Genomic DNA, 6,891 nt, shown 5'->3' on the forward strand with positions numbered 1-6,891 from the left:
GGCTTCAGCCTCTGATGTGTTTCTAAATCTCCCACTCTATTTGCTCACTTCTAATTGGTCCGTTTGAATTGTCATTCAATACTTAACAGGGCTGGTAGAATATCACCACTGGATAGAAGATGAGTGGTGTTCCAGACGATCTTAATATTCCCATCATGGATGCTTGAGTTTTTGAAAGTTACTTTTAACAACATCTGGATTCTCCTAGGTTGCCACCTGTTTCAGTTCTTTCTATAGCCTTCCTCAATCTAATTCTTTACAGATGTGTTAGGCTACAAATTCTAGAATTCCAAGTAATACTTACATTGGTTTGAAAATTTGTTCAGGTCTTAAGAAATATTCTCTTTGTTGATTAATATGAACTAAGATATGTAAGGCTACAATAATGAATAATTATAATCCTTCCACTCCTTAAAAAAGGCACCTCTAAACAAAACTAACTTCAAGTCAGCAATTATAATATGGGTATTGTGGGATGAAAAACATTGATTGGGTTCACTCATCACACTGTCAAAGTCAGCTTAACTATAGTTTGTTTCTTAAGGTTCATATCTAATAAGTGATAATGATTTATAAACAAGGTGGTTGGTTCATACAACCTGTTAAGCAAACACAGCATATTACGACAGTGCAATTATAAACGCTAGCATTTTTTTCCTTTTCTTGTATGAAAGTACTTTTTGGATATTTTTAAATGTTCTACAGTTTGGAATTTGATCCTCTGCAACTGTAGTCCAACCCATACCATATCTCCCACCACTCCAAAATGCTATAAAATATTGAAGAGAAAATATGCCCAATTAAATTTAACTGCTTAGAAATCTTGTTTTTGTAGCTAAAAGTAGCATAGTGGGAATGCAATTTGAATCAGGAACACATCATTCAAAATTTATATATTTTTTCTCATGTTATACTTAGATTCCAAATTCCCTTCCCCGTAACTAGAATCTATAATAGGAAATTATGTTCGCATGTAGCCTAATAAATATTCAATTGTTCAGATTCAAAATTAAGGCTAGGATGCTTATGTCCAAAAAGGTGATATTTATGGAGAAACTAGAAATAAACTAAATGCCTCTCTTTTGACCAATTGCAGAGGTGTGTGATTTTGTAAAGTCTTAACAGAAAGAATTTCCCTTGGAGATATACAGCTTTTATGACATTGGATGTGTTCCCTTTCAACTCACCCAGCACAGTGAACCCAATAACCGAATAACATCTGGAAGGAACTTTGTAGATCTTCTAGTCCAACCCTATACCATTTCAGACAAATGGTTTTCCAATCTCTTCTTAAAAACTTCAATTGTTGGAGCATTTACAACTTCTGGAGACAAGTTGTTCCACTAATTAATTGTTCTCACTGTCAGAAAATTTCTCTTAGTTCTAGGCTGCTTTTCTCCTTGATTAGTTTCCATCTGTTGCTTTTTATCCTTCCTTCTAGTGCTTTGGAAAATAGGCTGATCCCCTCTTCTTGGTAGCAGTCCCTTAGATATTGGAACACTGCTATCATCTCACCTCTAGTCCTTCTTTTCATTAAACTAGTCATATCCAATTCCCGCTACTGTTATTCATATGTTTTCGCCTCCAGTCTCCTAATTATCTTTGTTGCTCTTCTCTGCAAAACTCTTTTTAGAGTTTCAACATTTTTTTAATATCATGGCAACCAAAACTAGATGCAATATTCCAAGTATGGCCTTACGAAGGTGGTACTACCACTTCACATGATCTTGATTCTATCCCACTAGGACTGCGTTGGGTTTTTTTGCGGGTTGCTGCAAACTGCTGACTCATATTTAAGTGATTGTCCCCTAGGATTCCAAGATCCCTCTAGCACAGGTGTCACGGCGTCATGTGATGTATTGGGACTTCCCCCCTTTGCTAAACCAAGTGTGGGTGTGGCCAACGCATGATGCATCTGGCTCACAGGCCGGGAGTTTGACAGCTCTACTCTAGCAGTTACTACTATTGAGTCAGGTTTACATTACTGTAAAAATGGTAAACTAATCCAAGATCAGAAGAAATCCTCTTTTCAATGTAGATTATTGTTTTACTTTTAAAATTATAATTAGACAGCGATACTCTTTCTTTAAGTCTTTTAATAAGGCTCAAATTTTAACTCCTTCATTCAGATTCAGATTCAGAAATCCTTCAGATTCAGAAATAAATCTGAAATGTGTGTGTGTGTGTATGTGTGTATGTATCTTGTAAAACATTAAGGGAGTAGGAGTATAAATGCTGGTAGGAAGAGTAACTGCCATTACACTGTAGTTGTTCAATGATGAATAAAAGTAAGTTCTTTATGTTACATACTTTGTTTCCCTGAAAATAAGACCCTGTCTTATATTTTTTTGAACCCTGAAATAAGCACTTGGCCATATTGCCATGTGCTCAAAAGCCCAATTATTTTGGCTTTTGCCTTATTTTGGGGGAAACAGGATAGCTAAACTGTTGAGCTTCTCTTAGTACTTTAGAAGCTTCGCTCTCTGTTTAAGGAACGTAGTCTGAGAGATATGTGAATAAATCAAAGAATTACTTTTAAAACACTTCCACAGGTAAAAGCAATGGGCCTTAGCAGAGAAGACAAGCACTTGCTCCATTTAATCTGGAATTCTAAAATAAAAATATAGCAATGAAAACAGATCTTGCACTTAGGAAGCCTTGAGTTTTCCTTGTTGTTCCCAACCTGACTATTGACAATGGTGAGGACAGTGGGGAAGTATGTTTTTCTATTCTAAGGAATTTGATAGATCAGAAAAACTATACAACCCTCAAGAACTCAGCAGTGTATCCAGCAGTGAAGTGTAACAGAGGCTGGAGCAGCATACAAATAAAGGCTTTGTGTTAAAGATGTGAAGCTTGCTTTCACTTGGAGGTCCTATTACTTTGGCTCTCAGAGTGGTGATCTGAAGTATCATGGCTGCTCCTGTGGCAAGTATTGTATCGGCTCCAATTTGCAATGATTAATAGACAGCAGGACCAGCCCTGAAAATTCATTCTTCGCCAAAAGCCAAGAGATTCTCGAGTATTCTTTTCCACATTTTTACCGTTATTACTATCAGCTTATTTGAAGCTTATAATACCCAAAGAAGAATGTGTACGTTTGTGGCATCTCATAAAGCAGAACATTTTTGCCACTAGGGGTTGCACTTTTAAAGAAAATATTTTGAGTGGCTTCCAAGTGCCACAGACAGCGTGACAGTGATATTATTAAAAAGGATAAGGTAGAAATCATCAGCCCATTTTGGGACTATTTGGGGGAACTGGAGGAGCCTTGAGTAAATGGAAGTTGTAAGAAAGAAACCCATCTTCCAAAAATAAAATAAATAAATAAGAAACCTATTTTCCAAAGCACCAGAAGGCAAGACAAGAAACAATGGATGGAAACTAATCAAGGAGAGAAGCAACTTAGAACTAAGGAGAAATTTCCTAACAGGGAGAAAAATTAACCAATGGAATGGCTTGCCTTCAGAAGCTGTATGTCCTCCATCACTGGAGGCTTTTAAGAAGAGACTGGATAACCACTTGTCTGGAATGGTATAGATGTCAGCGTTACAAGTAATGCACCCATTTAAAGCAGAAGTCCAAGGCAGGTAGATTCCTCAAAGAACAATTTATTGGATACATTATATTGGCACAACTGGTGAAAATCGACTCTAAAAGTTCCCATGATTTTCACCCAGTTAAAAGTTCCTCCTTTTCCCCAAGTCATCCATCACATTGTCCAATAGAGGTGCTGGCTAGTTGCTTGGTTACTCTACTCCCCCTCTTTCCAGCCACCTATTGAAACGTCCTTGGTTCCCACAGGAAAACCTCAGTTTTGGCTTCAAAACCCCAGCTATCTATTTTCTTTTCCCACTCCCATCCAGTGGCAACCCTGAAGCCATAAAGATGGCATCAGCTAAGTTCACTTCAGGATTGACAATAGGGTCTCTTCTTCAAGTGGGAGTTGGACGAGAAGGCCTCCAAGATCCCTTCCATCCCAGTTATACTGTTAAATTCTAAAAAGAGATAAAGACTATAAATCAAAAGGAGTCCACAGACTTTAAGAATAAGAATAACACAGAGATAAATAACATAGTCATCTATTGTGTTTATTGTTTTGTTCCCCTTTTTCTTGGAATGAATTCTTCTTGATCACAGATTCCAGTCCAGGGCTGAAGAAGCTTCTTGGATGAGAAGCGAAACATCTTCAAAGAATAACAAGACAGTCCAGTTGCCTCTTGAAAAAGCACCTGTGGGACAACCATGATTTAGATGACTGAAAATCTCCATAGACAGACTCCAACACATTTCTGAAGCTCAGAGGTGGGTTTCAGCAGGTTCTGACCAGTTCTGGAGAACCGGTAGCAGAAATTTTGAGTAGTTCGGAGAACCGGTAGTAAAAATTCTGACTGGCCCTGCCCCCATCTATTTTCTGCCTCCCAAGTCCCAGCTGATTGGGAGGAAATGGGGATTTTGTAATAACCTTTCCCTGGGTTGGGGAGGCAATGGAGATTTTTCAGTATCCTTCCCCTGCCACATCCACCAAGCCAAGCCACGCCCATCAAGTCACACCCACAGAACCGGTAGTAAAAATGTTTGAAACTCACCATTGAATGCAGCTCATGAACACATCTTTCAAGCTCTCATTTCACATCTTCATAGACTATTGATTGTAATACTGCTTTTGTCTTTCAGCATAAATCCTCAGCCAGTTATATAACTCAGCCAGCATAAATCCTCAGCCAGTTTCATGTGCTTCCAACTATGGTTACTTTTATTTTAAATGGGCAGATGCATCTCCTAACCTATAGTATTGTCTACTTTGTAAAACTCACCTTTGGAGAACATGGATGTGCAGAGAGTGAAAAGCAGCCAGTTCAAATCTGGATACAGAGCAGAGATAAGAAGTGCCATAACAGCCAATCACAAGAAAGTAATTTGTCAAGGTCAGATGAGAGGATAGCAATCAGAGTTAAGAGAGTTAATGGTTAACTGTCATGCAGTAGATCACATAACAGTCAACAAAAAGCTGAGATGACATGGAAGGGAACGTGTGGCAGATGCTGTTGGCAAAGGATAAAAGAAGAAGCTATACAGGCCCCTGGCAGAACACCTCCAATTGTGTACGCAACTATTATCTGTGGCAAGCTTCTTCCTTCCCAATAGCCATGCATTACCTGATTGGTTTTGTAATGAGCAAATGAGCATGAGTGTGTGCATGCATGTGTAATGCTTAACCAACTGTAATTAATACACATTTGTATTAATTTTAGCAGAGTTTCTCTGTGTTCATTCCGAGCAGTTCATTACCGCCTAACATCCTGAGCCTTTACAATTTCCTTTGAATGAAAATTGCACTAAGACTATATGCTGCGAAGCCTCAGCTGCCTCTTTTCTAGCTCCATCTGGACTAGGTAGATTGTGAGGGATGTGATCTGCATGCAGAGTTCAGCAGGGAGTTTGAAAGAGGAAAAGGATGAATGAAATATAAATTGAAGAATTGTGACAAGCATAGCCCTAGAGGATCAGGCCAAAGGCGGTCTACTCTAGCATGTTATTTGTCAGAGTGGCTAACCAGATGTCTCTGGGAGGCTCTGGAAAGCCGGAGATGAAGACCTGTCCGTTTTTCACCATTGTTCCTTGGAAATGATATTTAAAGATATTCTTGCCCAGCCCCCATCCTGAATAGAATATTGAAATATTTAGCATTGTCTTGATTTTGGAATGCCAAACCTTCATCAGACATTGAAAATATATTCTCATCCAAACATTGTTTGTCTTGACACAGTTAAAGCCTGGCAACCATAATTTGAGGTGCTGACACATTTCACATATCTTTACAAGACACGTACTTCTAGATATTATGTTTGATTGAACAGGATAGGAGCCAGCTCACACATTTACTTTTCTCTAAAATATATCCTTTGGCTCAAATCAAATCTTTGTGTAGTTGGATGCCCACTGAGAAAGGTGATTAGACTTCAACTACCATGTTTCCCTGAAAATAAGACCCTGTCTTATATTTTTTTGAACCCTGAAATAAGTGCTTGGCCTTATTGCCATGCACTCAAAAGCTCGATTAGGCTTATTATCAGGGAATGTCTTATTTTGGGGAAAACAGGGTAGGTCAAACCAAGTTGTGAGCCATTATGCTTTACAAATTTAAAGTTGGAGTGCCAGTTAACTGTATTAAAAAGGTACCATTTATAACCCCACCCCCCAAACAGAACTAACAAAACTAGAATGCATGGTGGAACAACTTGACTCCAGAAGTTGTGAATGCTCCAACACTGGAAGTTTTTAGGAAGAGATTGGACAACCATTTGTCTGAAATGGTATATGTTTCCTGCCTCAGCAGAGGGTTGAAATAGAAGACCTCCAAGGTCTCTCCCAACTCTGTTATTCTATTCTATTTGTCCTGGCTGTGAGAATTGGGAAGGAAGCACTGAACAATTGATGCTTTCGAATTGTGATGCTAGAGAAGATTCTTGAGAGTCCCCTGGACTTCAAAGAGATCAAATTTGTCAATTCTAAAGGAAAATCCACTCAGACTGTTCTTTGGAAGGACAGATAAGGTAAAGGTAAAAGTTCCTCTTGCACATATGTGCCAGTCGTTCCCCCTTTCAAAGCCAAAGAGCCAGTGCTCTTCTACTAGCATTTTTTACGTGCTTTCGAACTGCTAGGCAGTTCGAAAGGTTGGCAGAAGCTGGGACAAGTAACGGGAGTTCACCCCGTTGTGCGGCACTAGGGATTTGAACTGCTGAACTGCCAACCTTTCAATTGACAAGCTCAGTGTCTTAGCCACCGCAATACTGACACAGATACTGAAGCTCAAATACTTTGGCTATCTAATGAGAAGAGAGGACTCATTGGAAAAGACCCTGAAAAATTGAAGGCAAACGAAGACGG

General features: G+C 38.9%; 1 long non-coding RNA gene across 1 annotated transcript; it reads right to left on the reverse strand.

Moving 5' to 3' along the window:
- Positions 1–4,075: 4,075 nt before the first annotated feature.
- On the reverse strand, positions 4,076–4,849 carry LOC117676678 (uncharacterized). Its single transcript, XR_004594467.3, has 2 exons — positions 4,590–4,849; positions 4,076–4,232 (listed from the first exon to the last, which is right to left on the reverse strand). It is a non-coding gene; the product is annotated as an uncharacterized LOC117676678 (long non-coding RNA).
- Positions 4,850–6,891: the final 2,042 nt, after the last annotated feature.

The sequence above is a fragment of the Pantherophis guttatus genome, chromosome 6, assembly GCF_059756535.1.
Source record: "Pantherophis guttatus breed Tessera chromosome 6, ASM5975653v1, whole genome shotgun sequence".
Taxonomy (NCBI): Eukaryota; Metazoa; Chordata; class Lepidosauria; order Squamata; family Colubridae; genus Pantherophis; species Pantherophis guttatus.